Source organism: Fukomys damarensis, unplaced genomic scaffold (assembly GCF_012274545.1).
Source record: "Fukomys damarensis isolate Sample0158 unplaced genomic scaffold, DMR_v1.0_HiC HiC_scaffold_14, whole genome shotgun sequence".
In the NCBI taxonomy this organism is placed as follows: Eukaryota; Metazoa; Chordata; class Mammalia; order Rodentia; family Bathyergidae; genus Fukomys; species Fukomys damarensis.
In genome coordinates, this window is record NW_022900926.1 from 6541449 (window position 1) to 6566866 (window position 25418).

The window sequence follows — 25418 nt, forward strand, 5'->3', positions numbered from 1 at the left end:
AGGGCCAAGGCCCTGGGTTCAGTCCCCAGTAATACACACACACACACACACACACACACACACACACACACACACACACACTCTCATCAACTGTGACATTATGATTTGGTAATTTTCCTGTCCCTCACCAGCTGTTTGCTTCCTGCACTCCTTGTCAACAGGTGGTCACTGACCTGGGCACCGCACAGCATGGCAGCAGAACGCACTTCCCAGAGACAGGGCAAGCCAGATGGGGTCCCTGTGCTCTGTTGCCTCTTGGTGACATCATCAGACCGGTGTACTCTTTGCTGGACGGTAGTATTAGCTCTGCTTCACAGGCCAGGGACTAGGGCTGAGCCCAGTGCATGAGCAGCAGGAGGGTCGGGCAGCAGGAGCCCTGTAGAAGTCCTGCTGCCCGTGGTGAGGAGCTGGAGCCAACAGTCATCAGGTCCACACAGCCCTTCCCTCTGCATTCATGGCACCTAGGACGGGCCCAGCCCTGCAGGATCTGTGTTGAAGGAAAGGTCTCTTCTCTGTGGATCTTGGGCTGATGGTGGCTTTTCATTGACCCCTGCTCTTCTCCCAAAAGAGATAATTAAATTATATAGAGAAGCTATCCCCACAGAAAGAAAGGGCAGAGTGCTTTGTTTTAATGGGCTTGAGGAGACTCTGCCCATAACAAATGTTCTTAGTTATCCTCCACCCACGTGAAAAGCAGCTGGCAGGAGAGGAAGAGTGATGAGCTCCAGCCCATCGCAGGACGCCTCATTGTGTTGGAATGGACACATCCCTGCAGAACAGAGAAGGAGGGAAAGAAAGTGGGAAGACGGCCATCAACAACTGCTTTACTGAAAATGGTGATGGCCCCTTGCCCTCTTGTGGTCTCAACTCAGGGACTGTCCAAGAAGGAAATGCCACCCTGTCCTGCTTATTTGCAATCTGTTACTGCCTCGGGGGGCAGGTACACATCCTCTTCCTTTTACTTATTTATCTTCCATGGGAGTCATGACCATTCTATTCTTTAATGAAGGCAGAAATGTTAAAAAGAGAAAGAACATGAAAATGCAAAAAAAAAAAAACAAAAAAAAAAAACGTGAAGGCTGAGAAGGCCGGTGGGATGCTTCCCTTCCCTGGGCTCCTGGTGTCATAGGCTGGAGTGCAGACACCCAAGGCTGGCATCTTCACGTGCTTCTTATCCCAGCCAAAGTGTTCATATTAGGTACAGGAGGAGGAGAGAAAACAGTGCACTCCTCGTGTCCGAACTTTCGCTGATAATTTCTTTCACAGATATTTCTATGCCACTGGATGGCACCTTGCTATGGTCCTTAAAAGTCCTCTGCAGACGAGCATATGTCAGTACACAAGGTGTCCACTGAAGGGAGCGATTAAACCTCTGCTAATTACATTTTCCATACAGTTGTCATCGCTGACTACCCCATTTTCCAAATGAAAGCAATCTGTCTCACTCCGTTCTCCTCATGTTCCAGGCAATTGGAAACAGGAGCAATTTTAGCTTTCCCAGAAACAGCTACTTTTCAGCCCCTAGACTGCAGTCACCATTGCTCACAGTGACAATGGCAAAGGGGAGGAAAGGACGTCTTTTCCTCTCCTATTGCTAGGTTCATGGTTGAGGGCTCTACAAGAAAAGATTAATAAACAAGAGAAAAGTGTAGAAATGTACTTGACTTTAGGTTTTCCTGACACAGAGCCCTCCAAGGAATTGAAGACCCAACAAAACAATGAAATCTGTATGTTTTTGTGCTGTCTGGTGGCAATTGCACAGGTAGTCATGAGGATATGTGGTGGACAGAAGGCACACGGTCACTGGGGACAAACCAGGAGACACTGGGGATAGCTGTTCACGGTCTTCTCTACGCCCCATGTCTTCAGAGGTAAGGGCATCCTTTCTCCCCAGAACAGGAAAGATGCCTCTTAAATGAGGCACTTATGAGCTCCTTCAAGGAACAAGGGGAGGAGAAGTTGGAACATGCTCTCTTAGCTTTTTTGACTTGCTTCAGGAGAAGGGTAAGGCAGAGGAGAGTGACCTTCCCGCTCCTGCCTTTTCCGAAACCCCACAGGGCTGTGTGGCGGGGTAAATGCCTCGTTAGTTCACTGTGTGCCAGCTCATGTCTGTCAGACTGTCTTCCTTCGTCTTCTTGTCCTTCTCAGGAGGTGGAACCACACCTACTCCAGGAGAGCTGCCCAGCACACCCATCAAGGAGGTCTTCCTGCTGCATAAACTAGAACAGAGCTGCACCAGGGAAGGCCTCCTCTGCTCTGCAGTGCGACGGTTCTGAAGAAATGTGCTCAGCTTCTCTACACCCAGGAGAAGTGTCACACATGCTGATAAAGAGACTTCGTAGAAGTCTCCATCCATGCCATTCAGAGAGAGCAGAAAGCTGCAATTGATCTGAACACGAATGTGCTACATGCTGTATCACCATTGCTGCAAACCCACAGCAATCACCCAAAGACAGAGGGCTGAGGGAGAAGATGCTTTAACCTCACTCCAGGTTCTCCCGAATTCAGCAGCAGTACCAAGCTCAAAGTCACTGGCGATGTAGACCCACGTGCTCCACTGAGAGTAACAGACAGCAAATATAGGAGCAGCCAGTTATTCTTTGCCAAGCATTTTATTGGGGTCCCCTGATGGGACTTTCCTGCCCGAATTTAGGGTCTCATTTGCCACTTTCTTGCTGTGCAACCAAAATAACTAATCTTCACTTTTCTCACATGCAAGACAGAAACAAATCCGCTCGATTGGTTCTCAGTGTTGAAGATGAAAGTGAATGTGCTTATAACCGCCAATGGGGCATCCAAGTGTAAGCAACTGTATCTGCCCACCTGTTTGCATTCTGAAGTGTGCTATTCTATACTGAGTGCTGGTGAACAAATTGTCATAGTAAATACATGTTTTTCAAGCTTCCTCTAGCAACTTTTTTAGGCAGGAACTATGTATTGAATGATAGGATGGGGACCCGGAGAAGTAGAAATAAAAACATCACCTACCACTGGACTGGAGAGCACTTTATTTTATGTTATGGCTTCATTATGAATTTGTACTCCATCAATAGTACAGTGTAATATTTATTGAGCATTTACTGTGTGTTAGGCACTTCCCTCATGCATGGGAAATATCAGTCATTTTTAGAAATGTGTGTACATGTGTGTAAAATGCAGTACAAAGTAACAAAGGCAAGTAAAGAAGGCAATGTCCTGTGCTGTTTTGTACAAAGCAATGATGGTGATCCTCTCTGGTTATGTGGGTGTTTCAGCAGATTCCTGAAGACAGTGAGAGTCACGAGGCCAGCAGGCAGGAGAGTGTTGGAAGCAGAGGGAGAAATGAATATGAATGTGTGGGTCCAGGTGTGTTTAGAGAGTTCAGGGAATGGCCAGGATGCCTGAGACAGGAGCCCACCCAACAAGGAGGAGACTCGAAGCTAGGGAGCTCAGAGAAGTGGCTGGGGCGAGTTGAGGTAGGGCAAAATAGAGGGAGAGGGACAAGGATGCGGGCTCTGGCAAGGACGGGACTTTACTCTGAAGAGCTGAGAAGATAGTGCCATGAATTTGCCTGAAAACTGAAAGTTGGAAGGGACGGAGGAGGACAGCTGTGGTGAACAGGTCTGGAAGGCAGAAGGAGGGTTTCCTGTGAGACATGCTGAGGGTGGATATCTATCTACTTCCATTGAGTGTGGAAATCCTTCTACATCCTTGTGGCAAGGAGGTACTGGGATGGATGTCTGGATCAAAGGATCAAAGGTTGGACATAGAAACATGAGGTCTGGATCAAAGGATCAAAGGTTGGACATAGAAACATGAGGTCTTCAGCATCAGAGTGACTTCACAGCCATGGATCACCTAGGGAGTGACTACAAAGAAAGAAAGTTGCCCAGGCATTTTTCTTTTTCCATTTCTAAAATTCCATTTTGATCAAAGTCCTTCAAGGAGCCATTTCCATGTCTTAGGGACCACTGCAGCCTGCATAAGACTTTTCACACATCGGCGCAACTCCAGTTCCCAACCTTGTGTTTCGTTTATCCTACCTTGTTAGAAATGTTCCGAACAGCTGTTACAGACAGTTTCCTGAGTACTGCCTTCCAGTTTTCTGCCTCCGCACCTTACTGGTCTTGGTTTTTACATCATGAATGATCACTCATATTTCTGCCTGTTGAATATCATCATCCTTCTAAGGTTCAGTTCAACTCTTCAGTGAATAACAGACTGGAACCATCATACATGCAAACCTGACCTCCCACCCTTTCTGGGCACCCACTGAGTTCTGTTGCACCAGGGGCAGGTCCTGCAGAGTCGATCACCTGCAACTCCCTCCAGCCCTGCCCCACACTGCCTTTTGTATCTGAGAATCCGGAAACTGAAAGACCCACGAGTCCCAGACTCCCTCTTCCCTGAGGTTTCTACCTGTGGTCTAGGTTCCCTGGGTGAACATCAATGCCCACAGTAAGTAACACTCAGGGGACTCAGGTGTCTCTGCGTATCTATGTCCTGAAGCACTGTGTGGAGTCCCAGGTCTAAGGCGCTGAGTAGAACACAGCAGAGGCCTCAGGACTGAGCCCTTTGCTGTTCAGTTTTGTGCTATGCTTGAGATTAACTCCTGGGTGTGCAGTGTCCAACTTTGCTTCCCTGGAATTTCTAGAAATTCTGTGAGCAAACTAATACTCTTCCATAAACCATTTTCTGTCCCATGTCAGAACAGTGGATTCTGTTTTCTCTAATTAAACATTCAGTCAGTAGCTTACTTTTCTTATGATGGCACAGCATCTTGCTTTTTTGTATCTGTATTATTCATTATTTTTTATACTGGATAGGTTAGCTCCTAGAGGAGGAAGACAGGGAGTAGCCATGTCACACCTTCTGCTTATGTGCAGACCAGCACCTAACAGGGTCCCAGGGTGCCCCAGTGAACTCACAGGGGAACATCCACGTATTTCAACACAAGATCTGTTGAACACGGAGCAAACTACTATAAGCCAGTTGCTTGGACCTCTTAACCTAATAAAAACTTATCGAGCATGAAGCGTGTCATGAACCATGAAGTTTTCACACAGCCATGTGCATTCTAGGCCCTAGGTAGAAATAAATGTGCATTTCACCTGTGTTCAGATGAGAGTTGGAATTATAGTCCTTTGTAGTTCAGAAATGAAGAAAAATCTTGCCCATGTGGGAAGCAGTTAAGGCATGGAAGAGTGAAAAATGGGACTTCATTTGGGTTTTAACTAGGTTGCATCTCAAATATGTTATTTAATGTTGGTTGAAAACCAAGGGAAATGCTCCCACGCCCGCAGCGGCCAGAGGATCAATGAACTGTCTTCGCATCACTGGTGCTCTTTGGAGTCCCTCTGGAGTCCTCTCGCCACGTCCCTCTTTATCTTCAGTGCCACTGCATTGTACTTTCTATTGGCTAAAATGAAACAAAGGAGATGAGGTCAAATATAGGCAGCTGAGGCCACGATGGAGATGAAAGACTGTGCTCTGACTGTTGGCATGCCGTCTGTGTCTTCTGCCAAATGATATTTATACAGCTGAGAAAAGCATGTTAGCTTGGTGTTCCTTGCACACGGAAGTTACAGTCACTTTCTCAAGACAAGGGTCCTAAATAGAATGCATATGCTTTCCAGTCTCTAAATGCGCCTCCCATTCTCAGATCCCAAAGCCTCTAAATACCATGACTTTGGCTAAGCAGATAGACTTCTTTCGGGCCAGAATTATGAGCAAAATCCGAACCTGTGGGTGGTTCTACCTCACAACAAGGCATCGGGGTTATGTAGCGTGTGAACTCAATCCATTTTGGTTACTGATGTTGAGTTTTCACGCGAAAGAACCAGAATCAGAATAAGGAGACATTTTATCAGACAGGTTTCACCTCAGCCAACTTTTCATGAGAGCTCAGGAACTGTGGTTCAAACCTGGGCCCTCGTCCACCAAAAGCATCCATGAAGCAGCTGAAACTCAGCCCACTAAGTCAACTCAGATTTGCTAATGGAAATGTGGGTCAGTATTCTCTGGGAAGCAGCAGCTATGCCAGTGGGCCAAAGAGTGTATAGAATGAGGAGGGAAGGCTTTGCCAAGCAATGTTACAAAAAGGAGTAAAGTCACAAGGAAGTTCAGCAAGACGAGAAAGTGGTAGCTCTTAAGCAATCTCAACTCCTTCTCTCCACAGCTTTAAATTCTCTCTTGAGCTTGAACCTGGATGCTGGGGGGTGCAGAGGAGACAATACTGAGGCACCCTGGAAGCACATATTTGTGTTGGTTGAAAATAAGTGCAGTCTCACAGTGGCTCTCTCTTGTCCCCAGCTTTACAGAGCAGCGTCAAGTGGCCAAGGGCTGAGACACTGCGTGAGGCAGAGCCAATGCTGCTCCCTTTCCCTTGAGAACTAAGCCGGGACGCTCTGTGAGAGATGAGAAGTTGCACTTCTGAGTCTGCCTCTCTAGGGGAAGTGGGTGCGGGGACTCCCGGTGATCTGTGTATCCGTTCTCTGTCAGCCAAGGATGTGAGGAAGGCAGAATCACAAAGAACAGAAGAACCAAAGCGTGCAAACTTTTCTTTTGGCTCCTTCCCGCCCCCCAGGTGGATGTGACACTTGGGTTGGTGAGGTGTGCTGCTTTACCAGTGAGGGAGTTTCTCTTCCCCTTGAAACTCTTCAGCAGCCTGACCTAAAGGCTTAAGTAAGATACTGGACCAAGACCCTCGACAGGTTAGCGATGGGAATACCTTCAGTGACTTTGCAATACCTCAATTCCGTCAGAGATCCCCTTCCCTCCCAGAGGATCACCCATGTGTTAACAGTTGTTTGAGGGTGGGGAGAACCCTACACAGGGTGTCCCTGGTCACGGGTGACTTATTTTACAGCATTATCCATCGGGTATGACCATAACCAGGTCTGTTCCACTTTAGTGATGGGACGGAGAACAGTGGCCATTTCCCAACTCCACCAACTGATGTTGACGCTAAAAACTCCTTTGTTGGCCCTTGTGCTGCTGTACCAGCCTCTTCTCTCTCCTCTTCCATTTTATGGGTGTTCCAGCCCCAGTGCACACAGACACGTCCTGGGTTCTGTGTATTCTTCTTTACAAGCACGTCAACTTTGATATGAGGCCCACAAGTAATTTCTCCATTGACAACTGACGCTAAGAGGTCAAGACCCAAACAACAGCCCAAATTTCCAAACTAAATCAAAGATGTTAACAGAATGAACACTTCACTTAAGGCTCTAAGAATTGATTATCTGACTGATTCAATACAGCAATTTATCGACAATGGTCCCATCAGTGTCCATGTTCAGGGTTTGCATCCAAGTGGAAAGATCAGGAGATGAAGCCCAGCAGTGAGGAGGGCCCGCAGCTGTGTCTACACCACTCTTGATGGGAGCTGTGTGGCTTTGCAGGGTGTTGCCACACCCCTTAGCTGCTCTCTGTGCAACTGTGTGCATCCAGTACTGGGAAGAACACCAATTCATCTCCTTTCTTCCTCATACCTTCCACTGAGCTAAACATTCCTACTACAGCACAAGAAATAAGCACAGATCTTCTAGACAAAATCCTTAAAGACAGGAAGAGAGTCGCCCCAACAGCAAGACGAAGCTTAACAAGAATAAAAACAAATGTTTTGATTTGGATTCAAAATAGCAATTGCAAAACTTTCAAAATAGGCTTCCACAATCACACAACACACACACACATACACTCACACGCAGATCACATATCTCTACATGCACACACACACATATTTATAACTCAGTTGATGCTATCCTATTTTAGCCATAGAATTTAGACCTGGGTATGTAAGTACCTGAGCAGAAGCCTTCAATATCTATGGACTCGGTTGACCTGGGTCCCCAGAAACAGTGAACTCTCTACTTCCCAGTAAAGCTCTTCTACATTTATGCACATTTATTCTACATGAATAAAAGTGTGCTTCTTATTCTGAATTTCCACTCGAACTCCCAACCTTTTCCATTGGATCCACTTACACCGTTTATTCCTTTTCCTCACACACCCCACTCCATACCTGAGGAAGATTTTCATAGTTAACAAATTCAACCCTCTCCCAGAAAATGATCTGGACATTATCTTAGCAAACACTGAGATCTATTGTTCTTCCCAGTAGGACAGAAGGTCTATGAGTGAGTGGGAGGCCTTTGTGTGAAGGGAAAAGCGAATGCTTGCTAAGACAAGGAGGTAAAATCCTGGGAAAAGTTAACAGACTTATTTGCCTCTAAATTTAAAACCTTTGAAGCATCTTTTCAAAAGCAAGTGAAAATATTAGCGCTAGCCAAATTTCTTTAGTGTCTATCATCTTTTCAACATATACACATGTGTTCATGTGCTTACATTTTCTCATGGAATCGCAAGGGAAGACATGTCCCATCCGGAAGGTGAAAGACTTTTCCAAGGAGATAAGGTCTGTACAAGGAAAGAAATCAACACTCACAAGGTCTTTTTGTGCTCAGTATAATATCTGGCCTCCCGAATGTTATGCTAATATTGTAGGTCTCCTTGAACAAATATTGTTAATACTTTGTAAATGAGTCATATCACTATACTTTCTTGAAACCGATACAAATGTTTTCATTTAGAAATGAATGTAATCTGAAGTGTTCACCACTTCAGACTATTCTGTTTAATTATTTAGAATTTGTATGACCCTACCATAAAATTCACACATGTTAGCCAAAATGCAGAAAAGAAAATAAATGAATTCCATAAAAGCAGTCCAAAAATTAGTGTTATCTTGCTTTTCTTTAAATTGTGTTCCATGGATTCTAATTGCCAAAGAATTCAGTTGGCCAAATACACACAGTTCAGCTCAAGATCTTTTTAACAAAAAGTGAAGTAGACAGGGCTTCTTCTCCCTTGAGTTTAAAATAAAAAATTCAGTGTGGTCGCATAATAGTGCAAAGAACATAACCACCCGCCTCTCTGTTCAAGAAAGGTGCAGGGAATAATAAATATACTGGTCAGCAAGCAAAGCATCATGAATTCTAACTTCTGTGAGGTTCTCAATATGGGGGCACTTTACCAAAACATTTTTAAAGAAGAAGTTATGACTCAGATCAGGGAGGAGGAGCTAGGCAAAGGAAATGGGTCAGGGCCCTTCTCCGTGGACGGATGACTGGGTGGAGCTGGGGATGGTTCAGATGAAAGGGCGGGAGTCTGGACAGGAGGAGAAGAACCTCTTCCGGGAAAATGTTGCAGAGATAAGTTTGGGTGAAATGAGGGGACGACAGAGGAAGAAGAGAGACTCATAATAGAATTCAGGGATCAGATAAAGAGCCCGTTCTGGGCCCAGCAGCCTGGCCAGCCCTGGGAAGACCCAGCCAAATGCTACATCAGACTCCAAAGGGTGAGGACCTCAGGCTGCAGAGGCAGAGGTGCTGGTCCCATGGTCACCTGGGTCTTGGGGCTCAGGAGGAAAGTGAGCCAAGGTGGAGGAAGTGACCAGTCAGGTCTGGAGCAAGTTCCTCCAAAGTGGGTCAGTGTTCCAGAGAGAGAGGATGGAATCCCAGTCTGGGCCAAAAGCTCTTCCTTGTTTATTTCACAGTTTCAGGCAGGAACTGCAAACCTAGACCAGGGCAAAAACAAAGATGTGGAAGGCCCTTATGCTCAGGGAGGAAAGGAGGATGCTTGTAAAGGGGCTGAGGTTTAGTGGTGAAGACTGGCAAAAAACATTCTCAGTGCTGTACTTTTGTATCCAGTGATCTTAGCTAATACTTTCTGACGAGTGAAAACTATTCAAATTTTATCTCCAAAATATCACTATTAACCAGGTCTCTTTCTTTTTTTTTTCCTCATTGAGTTTATTGGTACATTTTAGGTATACAGCAGTTACCTTCATCGTTGGGATCTTGTACCTTTACATGATGTATCTTGGTTCTCACTTTTTCCCCTTACCCCTGCCCTCCCTTCACCCCCTCCTCCCTTCCCTATTTACAAAAACTTTATTTCCATTTTTTCATTTTCTCTTATTTTTTTCTTTCCTTGGTCTGTTTTTGTTTTTCATCGCTCATGGATTCAGTCTGTACCATGTTTGCCCTTGTTTCCTTATTATTTGGGAGAGACTTTTTCTGTCACTTGTAGCAGTTAAGAGCTAAGGACCTGGAGCCAAACAAGCCAGATTTTGAACTTCAGCTCTGTTGCTCGTGACCTGAGGTATTTAATGTCTCTAAACCTCAGCTTCCTTGTTCATTAAAGGGAATAAGGATAGTAGCTACTTATATGCTATGTTATTGTTTGATTAAACTATGCATGTAAAGTCTTTAACATAAGTGCTAGCAAATAGTTTTCAAAGATCATTAAAGATGCCAAGTTTTTAAAAAAATGTGTTCTTTCTCTCCAGATAGATTTCAATTTTTTTAAAAGTAATAAACTCCCTGGGAAAATACTAAACTTTGTTTTCCATAAGTAAAAGTTTGAAATATTTTTTAAAGATTGTGACTGTGACCATTTTATGCATCGCAACAATGCCCAAGCAGAAAGTGAATAATTCTTTCATTTATATAGCTACCAACACTCCTCTGCTTTCTTGAATAGATTGTTAATTTATGAAAGAAACTACTATGGGTTATTAAGTTGGCAGGAAATGGACCTCGGGCGAATCTTATAGAGGTGTGGTGATGTTTGATGTCAGTTATTCGTCCTGATGGTGATTTTCCCTTCTTACATTTCACTGTCACTGTTTATTTTAGACAGCTTTTCATCTGTGTGCATAATGTGTTAATAAATCCAAGGATTTTCATCTCAATAAATCCAGTTTTTAATGACAGCATGCTATGCTGACCTTTGGATCTCACTCTTGGGCAAACAACGAGTTCCTCTCTGTGGCCTGCTTGGGACTTGTGAAATCTCTGTGAACTTCCCCACAGTGGTTTGGTTCAGGGTTCCCCTTCTTCTGAACACATTCAATGAAAAACAATACCCTGCCATCCATGAGGGAGTTCATAAAATCCAGCCTGAGAAAGACAGCCGCAACCTGTGCACATCACATCCTGGGTGTTCTGTTTTATGGACTTTCCCAGAATATCGGCTCCTGTCCAGAAAGTGTGAAAAGGAAGAAGTCAGTCAGTCTCTGAGAGCAGAGAATGCAGATTGTTGCCCACATCTCTGAAAAAATTTGCTAAGTTTCTGCCATTGTCAACCAGGGTCATATGGCTGATAAAAATTACAGGGCTTGAAGGGGGACATACTCTGCCCTTTGGAACTACTACTAAATAAGGTAATCAAGGTACTTTCTTCATTTTTTGCATAAATTCAAATACAATGGCACCTAAAAGAAGTCCTTTAAAAATGTATTTTTTCCCATTCTGGGTGGTGAGTCACCAAATGCTGTTTAAAAGCAATTCAGGGGCAGAGCCAGGCCTTGGACCCATGGAGGCTTGATTTCCAAGTTCCTGAGGTGGAAGTAGAATAGACAGGCAAAACAAGTATCACCATTGATCCTAAGACACAGATGAGAATTAGGACAGAATGATATTAGTTTACCATCGTGTCTGGCTTTCCACTCTCCATGCATTATTCGCTAAATGTTTGAAAGTAAGTCAGAATGTTATCAGATTGGCTTCTGGAACCTAGTCAAGGTATTTGACCCAAATAGACTCTCAGTAAATATTTGTTTAATTTAATTCATGTTTATTTTTAAATGCTCTGAAATATACAGTGTATTTGCTAAAAAAATGTATGCTTTCGCTTTGTAGGCTATGATTCATTTTCACTTTTTTAATTGTAATAAAAGAATTTAGTGTTCTCCACATGAATAGTTATCCTAGTTTTTCTTGGTTTAGGCTCAGAATTGTGTCATATTTTTATTCAGCATCATTAACTACATTTTTGGAGCTTTAGAACTAAAAAATGTTCTTTTTAATCCTCAACTGATGCTCAAAGAATTTTAATTATCTGCTCAAAGCCCAACAGCCACTGAGAAGATCTGGATTAGGCTTCCTTTCTATCACATGGAAATCCAGTGTTTGTACCATGCCATACAGCCCAACTTCAAATAGCAACAAACAAACAAACTAAGTTTGTTTATACTCTGAACTCTCAAACTCCCCAGACTCAATGAACCTCCAACTCCCTGTCCTTTTTTGAAGTACTTCATACCTTTTCTCTACACTTTATGTTCTAAGGAAATCTGATAAAATCCAAGCACTGAGCACTTTTCACCATCCAGCTAAAGTCATGACTTCTTACATAACTGCAGTATGAACTCACAGATATCCCCAAGAGGAATACATCTATATCTACATCTATATCTATATCTACATCTATATCTATATCTACATCTATCTATAGATATCTATATATCAGAGTTTTGGGAGCCTTTAATCCATATAAACTCCACCCTCTGGCATGGATGCAAGCTGGAAGCCAGACACGAATGACTTCCTTGTGATAAAAGGCAGCCTTGTGATGGGGTGGAGGCTGCCCTGGGAGAACAAAAGAGGCCTGGGTTGAGTCTGTGGAAAGCTCTCTGAAGCCCATGACCTTGATCTGAAGGATCTTTAAAGGTCTGCCGAGGTCAGCCTGGGTGGGAGGAAGCACCACCATGGCAGCCATGGGTTTGCCTTTCATCCCACAACCTGCTGGATGCCCAGGGGCAGGTTACATGATGCCCTGGCCTATTCCTAAACTGATGATGTCAACAGTAACTGCTCAGAAGAGTTTTGTGAAGTTTAAACGAATGCCTAGATAAAACAGTCTTTGAAAATATCATGCACGTAGTAAATATTCTGTAAATTTCAGTTATGACATTGTTCACGGTGACAGAATCTTATGTTCAAAGGATCAAAAGGAAAGAAGAGCACAGTATTTGTGTACACATCAGGGTACTATTCGGCCATAAGCAAAAATGAAAAGTGTCACTTGCGAGAAAATATGTGGAATTGGAGACCATCATGGTAAGTGAAATAAGTCAGACATAGAAAGTTAAATATTACATGGTCTCTCTCACATGAGAAACCTAAACCATAAATGAGTAAACAAGAGTAGAACAAAGTAGAGATGTTAGGAAACAGAAAGGCAGACTTCTGGGTAAAGGGAAGAGGTCCCAGGAGGATGGGGGGGTGAAAGGATGGAAACTGGTCCAGGTGTGCTGCATCGTGTGTCAGTCCCTGCAAAGGGGCAGAGCTGCGATGAACTGTGAGCACACACACACACACACACACACACACACACACACACACACACACAAAGGGCACCGCATACTCCCGAATGTTCCAGGAAAAGCAAATGGTTTAGAGTGGTGGGAGCGAGAAAATGAACTTACTTGAATTGAATCACACTCACTGCTCCTAGCTGTAGGAGAAGCAAGAAGTTGTGTATCACCTCAGTTGCATAGCAAGACACCACCAAAGTCTGTATTCCCTTCTTTTCCGCTCAGAGGCACTCAAGATAACTCCTTCCAAGGACTGATGGTGGGTTTGCCTCCATCAGAAGACATGTGCAGACTTAGGGCAGCCACTAGAAAGAGAAGGGAAAAATCAAGTGCTAAGAGGAGGGTAGAGTGGAACCCAGGGAGTGGCTCTGGGGATGGGCAGGTGGGCCCATGAAGGCTTCTGGACCTGGGTGTGGACAGTTGAGTCTCCTGCAGTGGGGCGGTGGCCAAGCGAGCTCCAGGACTGGTCCACAAAATAGTTCTTGAGAGGCACCATTTAAATGATCTGCACTTAGGGCTCTATAAACTACCTCAAGGAAGTGTTTGGTGATGACCCACCCAGATGGGCATGGTACTTCCTCCCTTCCTGTTTCAGGCCTGGGCCATGACCTCCAAGGGTTCTCAGGTCTACTGTGGTTTTATGGCCCCAACTACTAATGAAGCAACTATTATATAGAATTAGAAAAATTAAATGCAGCAGGAGTATATGAATTTATCGACAAGTGCTGGCTTTGTTTCTAAGATAGAGGAGGAGAAAACAATTTATAACAAGGAAAATAGTATTCTTTCAGATGTCATGGCAAATTACAGGAAGAATTTTCCCTGGTTGGCTAACATCCTACCCCAAAGAATCTGAGCCACGGGGATTGTCCTTTGGCAAGACAGAAAGACCAGTCCAGATTACTTAGAAAGCATCCTCTGCATTGAAGCCTACAAGAATCTTAAATTGAGAAAAAGCTATCTCTGATTGAGACACCAAAATGAAATGTGAATTTGGGTTCTTGTGTCTTTCCTCAGTCTTGTGCCCAGATGGTCCCACTCCAAACTCTGGTTCCAGGCAGAGGGGGATGTAGACACTCCTCTGCCTTCCATTGTCCTCTTCCTCCCATATTTCTGGACTTCTCAATCCTGCTTAATCTCAAGCTTTAGACAGAGCACCCACCTCTACTCATCCCATGGGAGAGAGTTTTGTGTTTGCTGGCCTGCAGGTATCCTATGGAGCCATGGTCATTTCAAGAACGGGATGTCTTCACATTGTAGTCCAACACATTGCAAAAAATCCTGTTCTTAGTCACTTTGTGGTGCCATAAAATGACAGGCATTTGGTTCCCACAAGCGAATGCTCCAAACCAAGAACCTTAATATAGTGATGGATATAGAATTGTAATGGCCAAGTGGCAAGTCCTTGGTGCGTTTAGAGGATCACAAGAGGATCACAAGAGCTTCTGGTGCCTCTCTAATTGTTTTTAAATTTTTATTTTTAGTGGTATTAAGCAGTTCTCTAAGAGCTCCAGCCATAAATTACAGTGATTGTTTCTGAAGGCTTTTAAATGTGAGGAAATTGATAATTAGCTCCCTTTCTCCTCAGAGACAGGTACCCGAATGTTTTCTAACAAATGGAATTCTTCCAGACTTGCTGAGTGCATGATTTACCAGTAGACTGTAAACTTTAGCTCACTTCAAGATTTCCTGAAGGACTTTTAAAAGCTCAGATTGCTGCACCCTACTGCTCACATTTCCAGTTCAGTAGTGCCAGGGTGCTGCCTGAGAATTCTTGGATCACTCCAACACTGCTGGCCTTGAGAACCACTGTTTTTGAACTCAATGCACCAGGCCATCTGTCATTGTTGGGTCCTGTGCTATCGTTTGGATATAAAGTGTTAGCCAAAGGCCCATGGGTTAAAGGCTTGGCCTCTAGTTTGGTGCTGTTTGTAGGTGGTAGAACCTTTAAGAGGTGGAGCCTATTGAGAGGAAGTGAGGTCATAGAATTAGGTCCTAGAAGTGGGTATTGGGACTCTGCTCCTCCTCCTCTTAAAGGTTCCTCTGCCATGTGCTCTCACCATGATATGTTGCTTTGCCCTAGGCCCAGAAGCACTAGGACCACTGACATGGACTAGAACTTCTGAAACCAGGAGCCAAAATAAACTTTTCCTGTGTTTGTTTGTCTGTGTGTGTGGGGTGGTACTAGAGGTTGAACCCAAGGCCTTTCACTGAGCTTTACCCCAAGTCCTGTTTGTTTATTTTGAGACAGGGTCTTGCTATCTTGCCAAGTTGCCTGGCCTGAGCTTGAGCTTGCTATCCTACCTCAGCCACTCAGAGTACTGGGATTGTAGGCATGCACCCCCATGCCTGGCAAACTTTCTTCTGTGTAAGTTCATTATCTCAGGTATTTTGTTACAATAGTACCAAGATGAGGAACGTACCTCCAAGAAGTGCCTCGGTGTCTCTGCCATTTTTAGCCCAGAGACGTTAGTGCACCTACCCTGACCCCCACCCTCAGGTTGTGCTTCCCACATTGCCTGTAGATTAGATGCATCTTATGGTAAAACGATATTGAGAGCATCCATTCCTAGTCCTGACCATGGAATAAGACTTAGCATAGACACAGAGCTACGGCAATGAACAGCATGATGTGAACCCAACCAAATGTTCCAGATTACTCAGGAAAATTAAAATGTGATTATATTTAAGTTCCAACAAATGTAGTGATTTTTTCCCCTATTACTCCACACCTAAATGTGTTCCACTTTAACACGAGGAAGCAATAATTTCAGTACAACCAAGGATTTTCTTCAGGACAGAACTCCAATATCCCTTAGTTCCATTTCAGGCTATTTTTTTCTATCAGTAGACTCTGATTCACACCCCCCAGCTAATTTTTATTACATATAAGTATTTCCAGTTTGTCTTAGGATATTTTCTTATAATAATTTGTTAATTATCAATCTTGGGTTATTGATTTAAGTTACTTTCTTGTACTGGTCATTCTACACATCATTGATTTTTTAGCCTTTTATTTTAGAATAATTTTGGGCCAGGAATTTAGCTCAGTGGTTCTGATGCCTGACTCGCAAGGGCAAGGACACAAGTTCAATCCCCAGTACCCCCCAAAAATATATATTTTAGAATAATTTCAAACATGCAAAAAATTTGAAGAATACTATGCAGAATTCCCACATAACCTACACCTAGCTAGTTTGCTCATATTTTTGCCATAATGTGTGTGTGTGTGTGTGTGTGTGTGTAGATAGATAGATAGAGGGGCTCACTGTCTGTCATTTTTATACCAGAGAGAAGGTAAACATTATATAGCAGCTTTATTGTGGAATAATTTCCAATTTCCACCCTTCATAGTCTCAGAAGTTGGAAACACCTGATCTACTTTCATACTTTTTTAAATAGGTAAGGAAATAAGAAGAGAGAGGGTAAATTGCTTACAGTTACAGAGTAATGGAAGTCCTAGAACTAGACCATACCTCTTAACATTAATTCAGAAAAGTTTCTTTATCTTACTTCCTAGCTGAAATTTTTTGCATACGCTTAGTTTCCATTTTCCCACACATCAGTTCTTCCCCCGATAAGATTTTAAGCTCTTCAAAAAGAAAAAGAATGTATTTACCTTTTTGAGAAATATGAATAGCAATGATGTCAGACTCAGTACTAAAAGCTTTGCAGACATTGGTCACAAAACCCTAACAGCTCAATGCTGAAGATGAGGGAAACTGATCACTGGAAAATAATTCTTTGGGTGGCCTGTATGATCCAGACGCCCAGAAGCACTCTTCTCAGTTGAATTTTTTCTTGAAAAAGAGTTTCCTTAGGTCACGTGTCATCCAGTCTGGCCTTGAACTCAGGGATCTCTTCCTCAGCTTCCTAAGTGCCAGAATTACAGATGTACACCTCCACCTCTGTCTTCAAATGAAGTGCTCATGCTTTTACACCTTTGAGCATGCAAAGGTGATTCCTGAGATGATCTGAAGGCATCTAGTGGGAAGTTCCTGTATTCTTTTTAATGGTGTTAGTATCTTTAGCAACCATACTCTCTTCAACCTGCATTTTCAAAGGTTTCAGTCCAACAGTCACTTGGCTCTATTGTTTCTTAGCCTTTGCATTGCAGAGATCATGTGATGAAAGAATCTGCTCTCATTTAGGAAGGAGAGAGAGAGAGTACAAAGTATACCCTTTAAAGTATATGAAGCCCGACTTACCTAGGTAGAAAACTTAGCTTCCACCACCACCCAACTACACAGCACCATGAGCATCAGTGCATTAACCCATGACCAAGGTAGAGTTCTCATTGTCCGGTCAAGTCCAAGGCCCTGCCTCTGAACGATGCTGCCCTGGTGACCAGACTGTGGGAGACATCTCAGAGCCAACCCACAAAGGCCAGCGAAGCTACCACTAAAGGTGGCCCCTGAATGAATGATTTGTCCATTCTGTCTCTTAGACACAAGGTGGGCTGAGTCAGATGCTTTCCAATGGTTCCAGGCTTTCAGAAGACTCATTAGGTGAGGAAAACCATGGGCATTTGTTTTATAAGATCAGTAAAGTACTACAGAATAATATGCTAAAAGGAACTTATGGAAATCTCCATTTTTTATTTTTATAGGAGGGTTACAGATATACAAATCATAGAATTTTCACATTTTGCAAAATGTTCAGCATTCATCTGAGTTGTTTCGTGTTACTGATCTTGCCCCCTTGTTCCGAGCAGCCATTGTTCCCTACTCACTTGGAGCACTTCTACTTATCTGCAAAGCCCTAGGGGCAACACTGGGCATTTCTAATACATCCATCCTCCATCGCTTCTCTGGAAGGCACCAGGGAGGAGCGAGGGCCAGCGCTGGGCCCCAGGACCACACTGAAGAGGCAGAAGCCTGTGGAGACACTTGGTCCTCGCTGTTAGACAGCTCTGTCACTGCCGTGGTCACTGAACAGTCAGCATGGGGTGGCACCAAAGCTTTGTGAGAGGAGAGAAGGCCCTGCAAAGGAAGCCCTGGGCTGAGGAGTCCAGGTGAGGCAACATGGCACCCAGGGCAGTTAATCCTGAGGCATCTTGACTCGGGCCTCACCCTCTTCTGCCCTTGGGGTGTGGCAATGAATGCTCTGCCCTCAGTTGTGCTCTAGAAAGCTCGGTGCTTTGAGATGTTTCGGGAGAAATGTGCTGTGATTAACAGGAGAGAGGCCAGGCCCATGAGCCACTGCATCTCTTATAGATACAGCTTTTCTTTTCTTCTTTGCTTTTCCTTCTCTTCCAGTCTATTGTTTTCCTCTTCTTTTTTCTTTTTTCTTCCTTTCTCTTCCTCTGGTTTGGTTATTTCCTTTGTTTTGTTTTTAATACTTAGCATTGGATATGCCCACCCTGACTATGCGCTAAAATCACCCTGAGGTTCCGATGATTGTAACTTGGGTGACCAGAAATGAAGCCTGAGAACCCGTAGTCTTAACTCCTCCACTGGTCCCAGTGTGCGGGGTAATGGGATTCCCAAAGTTGAACACCCCTCATTGTCAGGATCCCACTACTTTCAATCAGTCAGAAATCTCAGTTACCTGTGCCTGCTCACTTCCTGTACCCCTGCTACATTTTCCCGGGGCTGATGTTAAGTTTCTTTGCTCGTCTAGAATTATATCAACATCTTCTGGTATCATTTTCTGATGAGAAACTAGCAATGAGAGTCACAAGTTTGGCAATCAGAGTTTCTCAACAAAAATGGAAATGGAAAATTAGTTATTAGTTTATAAATGCAGCTTTTGAAGTTGACAAAAAAAAAACAAACCTCAAAACCTGGTGAGGCTTGGGAGAAAAAAATTTAAGTCTACTTAGTAGTAAAAAGGCTGGAAGCTATCTGATAAGGTTATCTTTAAAGCTGGTATAAAATTAGCTCTGGCCTTTGAACACACAATAACAGATAAATGAAAAACATCCCAGAAAGTCCCCGGTGGCCTGCGGAAGCCAGTTAGGGGATTTGTATTTGTCTGAGATAACACACACTCAGATATGCAAAGGAGGAAGAGCGATCCTTGTCCCTGAGCTCATTGTACTCTCACTGCCGCCAGGATCCCAGGTCTACCCCATGTCTCTCCATTCCCCTGGGACCAGGCCTTCCAAACCTGTCAGGGAAGAGTCACAGAGGGAAACGCTGGAGATTACCGTCTGCCAAGCCAAGCTCTCCATATCATCCGGAAATGTTTAACACAAGCCAATCTCTAATTAACTTCAAAAAGTGCCTGCTCCCGGTCTCAGGTATGTAAACACGGCAGGACAAAAGTCACTCCTGTTTGGCAAAAAAAGTTTTCAAAACATCAATTAGAAAGGGTTGGTATGAACACCCACCTCGACAGGCAGAAAGAAATCAGGGCCAAGTGTGAGCACCCCCCACCCACCCCAAAGCATTTGTTCCTGATTATGTACTGGGGAGGTGAAATCAAGCACACTTTTGGGGCTATGTTTTATTTATTCCTATGCTCGATCATCAATGTATTGGTACTATCGATTACTCCAGCGCAAGAAATAGAAACGTGAGCAAAATCAACACAAAGTCTATCGCCATGAAGCTTGGGGGCAGCATGGAGAAGGGTGGAAAAGCAGATCGCAAAAGTAAGCATCAGTTACGAAAAGTGTGCGGCCAAGCAGCGACCATTCCGTCCCGTGTTAAAACACTTGTGGCACAGACCTCTAAAGAAATCATGTCACCTTTGAATGCAGAAAGTGCCGCTGTTCCTCCCACCCTTCGTGAGATTGTTTTTAATTCACAGGTTCTCACTCTCTGAATTGATGAAATCAAACTGGAACTAAAAGAGAAAAGCATAATTTTATGTTCTTATGCCTTCCACCCTAACCACTTACAATTCAGCATTAACTAGCCAGGAGCTGGGGTCATTCAAGTAGTCTACTTCTTTACAGATGATAAGCAACACAATGCATTGTGTGTGTAGGGACTTAGAGGTGAGAAGAGAAAGAAAAGCAGTCTTAGAAACCCTGAAAAGGATTTTGGAGACCAGTGAAGCAATTTTGAGCACACTGACATTTAAATCAGATACTTCCATGTAATAAATATTTGCTGAATATTTCCCTGGGCAGCTAGATTCCATAGATAGGGTAACATTGTTTCTCTTAAGATGTTAGCACTGTGTGATACAATGGTAGGGTATAAGATACATTTCGGCTCTGTTTTCAGCAGGTAATCCCTCGTGGCCGGTGTAAAATTATCTTGGGCAGAGCTTCTGGGAGAGCAACGAAGCAAATGCAAATTGTGTCGCCTTCTCAGCTTGGCGCTTCTCAAGGCCAGCTGTAAAGACCAGGCGGCTGCAGAGGGACGCAGTCACAGGGATTCCAGCGGCTGAAACACTACGCTTTTCGATAAGCAGCCGTGCCTGAAATACAGAGATGGCAGTGGGGACAAAGAATAGATGTGCAGAGGTGACACCCACACGTCCTCCGGAAGCTCCACACCGTGGTCGCGCTGTCCAGAGCATTTGTAAGACACGGGTTTTAGATTAGTACGTGTGTATAGGAGGTAATGTCTGCATTCCTTATGCACAGCTGGTACAGGTACATAATTCATTTCATTTCCTTTTTCCACTCCCTCGCTCGCCTCTCTGTCCCCCTCCCTCTGCCTCTTGACCCCCTTCCCATTGAGAAATATTCGCCTCACTACTTCCTGTTACCTTTCACCTTGCTCATTACCTATACCTTGGGTCCTCATGTAAGAGAAACCATGTGATATTGAAGCTTTTATGTTTGATTTACTTCATTTGACATCGTGGTCTCAAGGTGCAGCCATTTTCCTACAGATGACTCAAATGTATCCTTCTTTATGGCAGAGAAGTGTTCAATTGTATATAAATACTACGTCTTCTTTGTCCATGCTATAGGCTACTTCCAAGATTTAGCTATGAAGAATTATATAAACACGGATATGTATGCAAATGGAGCTCTGTGAAGGATTATTAACGGATTGAGAATGCTTTTTTTTTTCTTCTTGAGAAATGATCTTTCCATGTATTTCAGCCTGGCCTCAGACTCATGATGGTCCTATCTCCACTGCCCAAGTGCTGGTGTTACAGGTGCCACCACAGGGGGCCTACTCTGCTTTGTTTCTAAGCATCCTTCCACTTAAAATTTGTTTTGCTCAGCTCACTCTTTTTCCTCCTACGTGCTTCCAGTACGTAATGTCGATATTCCCTGTGGGGAGCTGACATGTGTACAAGGCACTTTCCTGAAAGAGCTGAAGGCATCATATTACAGTGATCTGTGCACAACTATGTTCGTAGCAGTACAACTCATAATAGCTAAACTTTGGGAGTGGCCTGTGTCCAGCAACAGATGAGTGGGCAAAGAAGGGTAGTATTTACACAGAATAGAAGAAAAATTCATTTTGAGGGGCTGGGGATGTGACTCAGTGTTAGAGTGTTTGCTCTCTAGCACCAGAAAAGAGAGAGAGAAGTATCCTAAGGCGAAGAAAAGTATTTATATTTTGGTGCTTTAGAAACTGATGTAGGTTTATTTTACTTACACTTACGGTCTTGCAGTGCATCTATTTACCTATGAATGACTCAAGCGTATCCTTCTTCATGGCCGCGTAGTACTCCACCGTCTGTAAATACCACATTCTTTATCCATTGTCTGTTGATGGACATGTAGACTGGTACCAGGATTTAGCTATTATGAATTGCGCTGCTGTACACAGAAGCACGCATGGATCACTGTAATATGATGATTTTAAGTCTTTCAGGAGAATAGCTAGAAAGAGAATAGCTGTGCCCAGTGAAAGTTCTAGTTTTAGCTTTTTGAGGCACCTCCATACCGACTGCCATATGGGTTGTACTAGTTTACAGTCCCGCCGGCAATGTGTGTGCCCTTCCCCCACCTCCTTGCCAGCATCTCTTTTTATTTGATCTCTTGACGATGGCCGCTCTTTGTGGAGTAAGGTGGTGTCTTGGTGTTGCTTTCATTTGCATTTCTCTAACGGACACCAATACTGAGTGTATCGTATCCTCTTCTATCATTTCTTATATGAGAAGCCCAAAATGTAGATGAAGAGCAAAATAAAAGTCAGACAATAGGAACTATGATATATTTTTCAAATGCGAAGAAGAACAAGTAATAGAAGGAAGGAGGGGGGAAGGAAGGCAAAAAGAATTTTTAAAAAGAGAGAATTAAAGAAAAAATGGAAATAGAGCTTTTATAAATAGTAAGGGGAACAAAAGTTGAAGGAGGCAGGGAAGGTTGAGAGGAGAAGGGAAAAAGAAAGAATTAAGCTATGTGTGTACAGGTACAAAGTCTCCACGACAAATGTAATCACTATGTACCACAAGCATGAACTAATAAAAATTTTAAAACCACATAATTTCAAGAAAAAAGAAACTGATCTGGGGTAAATAATAAAAACGTGGCTCAAATAATAGCAGAGATTTCAACATTTAGCAAAAAGCAGGAGAGTGACTTTTCTTTTAAATATCTACCTGCAGAAATGTTAGACAAGTACAGCAATAAACTTTACCTAGATATTTTTAAGTACTTAATCGCACTCCTCACTTAACAATTCAAGGAACAAACTTCACACCCTAGGTGTCCTACATAGCACAGGAGCCTTACCTGAGGGAAGCCAGCAGTGGTCACATTAAAGCATGAAAAGCAGGCTGGTACAGCACATCCTCACACCAGACATGCTTTTCCGCTCACCTAAAGTGCAGATTGCACCGCAAGTTCTTTACTTTTATTGCTAAATCTGGGAACCCTAAAAGAAAGCATCCAAATTAAAAAGGAAATTACTCAGCCTCTAAGTTTATGGCACAAGCAATAATACTCAACTAGATTATCAGTCTCCTTAAAAGTCCTCAAGGTGCTGCGGGCTGAATCACAGCCTCCAAAATTCACATGCTGAAGTCCTGATCTCCACTCGGGCTGTGCTGGAGCTGGTTCTCTAGGAGGACCTTCAGATTAAATAAGGCCATAGGAGCGGGGCCCTGTGTCCTTACAAGAAGGAACACCAGAAGACTCATCCTCTCTCCTCCCTTCCCCCTCTGCCTCTCCGTCTCTGCATGCTATGAACAGAGCTGGCAGCAACTCAACCACGTTGCTAATGTGACCCTCGCCTCCCCAGCCTCCACCACTGTGGGAAAATAAATAAGTCTGTTTAAGCTTCCAGGCCATGGTATTTTTGTGGAAGGGACTAAGATCGCTCTTTGTACCAAGGGGTGGGCGTGCCCTCTTAACTACCCCAGTCTTAGAAGCAGCCTTGGAACTCAGTAAGGGGCAGGGACTGGAAAAAATGTGTGCTCTGAGGTGAGTGCTCAAATATGAGGATGAAGGGGAACTCTGGCAAAGTCTCAGACAGAAAGAAAAAGCATCTTGTTAGCAACTCCAGGAATTTCAAGCTCTGCAAACAATAGTAATAAAATAAGATGCTGGGGATTTAGCTCAGCAGTTCGGTGGCCTGCCTTGCAAGCACAAGGACCCGAGTTCAATCCCCGGTACCAAAAAAATAAAAATAAATAAAAAATAAAAATAGGTGTTTTTTTTTTTTTTTCTAAACTAGAGGCAAGGTGATCATCTTAATTCATTTCCATAGCAAGCACGAAATACTGGAAACCAGGTAATTTACACAGGAAATGCCCTGCTGTGGCTCACCACTCTGGAGGCTCGGAACCGGCATGGAGCAGGCCCTGGTCAGCCCTAACGGACACTGCCTGCTGCATCTTAACACAGCCCGGGGGCATCGCATGGCAACAGAGCAAGAGGGCGGCTAGGGTCTCCCTTCCGCTTCCTAAAAAGCAACTTGACGATCTTTCCGCCCCTAAAGACGGAGTGCTGTGTTAGGTAAGAAGAGCCAAAAACCAGGACCAGACCAGGACCAAAACAAGACTTCATTATGGGGAGGATCTGCCGGGCTGTCTCCTGACAGAGAAGAGAAAGCAGCATGGCCGCTCGGGGAGCTTCTGTTAAAGGAGCGGGCGGGGTGAGCCTGAGCTGGGGTGGAGCTGAGTGAGGCAGTAATAAGGGATTGGAGGAGCCTGAGTTACGCTGTACTTATAGGGGTAACTTGCTCTTTCTGTACTTTATTGATTAAAAAAAAAAAACAAAAAAAAACCTCAAAGTACCAAATACTCTATTGTCAGCCATCAAATCTTAAAGTATAACACTCGAGCAACTGAAAAAGGGAACTCTTCAAAATTTTAACAACCGAAGCCAAGTTTGTTATGAAAGGTTTTTAGTAAAGGAGATAGAAAAATATATATATTTTAAAAGGCAGCAAACAAAGGGAAATCTAACGCTGTATACATACATCGTATTCTTACCATGTAATTTTAGAGCATTCCTGTTCATTGTAACAGTTCAAGTCAGCTAGTCTTACTGGGTACACACTGTCTGGAAAGCATTGAGGCTCCGGGAGCACACAGGTAAATGGAGGTGGCCTCTCTAGTTGGTCTAGAAAGGTGTTTTCTCTAGCGGCATACAGTAGTGTGAGCAGAAAATGTCACTACGGCTAAGGAGCGAGGCCGAGCCATGAAAGGGGCCCCGGGGTGGGAGGCGAAAACCCTGATGTGGGCATCGCCGTTGCCTGCCAAGACCGCCTTTTCCATCCTGGCTGCTATGGTGTGGATGTGGTCTGTCCCCAAAAGTTCATGCATTGAGACAGTGGTCCTCTGTGTCAGTCTTCAGAGGTGGGAATTAACGAGGTCTTGGAGAGACCTGTTCAGTTCTAGAGAGAGTTGTTATAAAGCAGCAAGCCCTGCCTCTTTGCCACTGCTCTGGCTTCCTCCCACCTGTAAGGTCTTGTCATGGTTTACATCTAAATGTGCCCCAAGAGCTTCAAGCACTCAGTGGGTTGCGCAGGCTGTGGCAGGATGGCATTGGCAGGTGGGTCTGGTTAGCAGTGGGTCCCCCTTCTCTCTCCGTTTCTTGGCCACCATGATGTGAGCATCTGTCCTCCGCCAGGCCCTTCTGCCAAGCTAATCCTATGTTTAAGCCGCATAACATGGAGTGCAACTTCAGAAACTGTGAGCTGAAATAAACCTCTCCTCCTTTGAGCTGGAGGTGTTGGGTATTTTGTCCCAGTGGTGAGAAAGTGACTATGATAGCACTCCTGCCACAGTGGCAACCAGGAGCCCTTGCCAGAGCCCGGAGTATGCTGTTGGGACTGTCGACTCTTCACAGTGAGCGAAAGAAACTTCTTTCTTTACAATTAGCCAGCTTCAGGGACCTCCTTGGACCTGCCTGCTAGAGCTGCCTCAGAGCATCATTCCCCACTTGCAGCCAGCAAAGCATCCA

General features: G+C 44.0%; 1 long non-coding RNA gene across 1 annotated transcript; it reads right to left on the reverse strand.

The window, feature by feature from the left end:
- Nucleotides 1-5223: 5223 nt before the first annotated feature.
- LOC104863377 lies at nucleotides 5224-23839 on the reverse strand. Its single transcript, XR_780543.1, has 4 exons — nucleotides 23778-23839; nucleotides 22743-22884; nucleotides 13256-13449; nucleotides 5224-5398 (listed from the first exon to the last, which is right to left on the reverse strand). It is a non-coding gene; the product is annotated as an uncharacterized LOC104863377 (long non-coding RNA).
- Between the last annotated feature and the right edge of the window lie 1579 nt (nucleotides 23840-25418).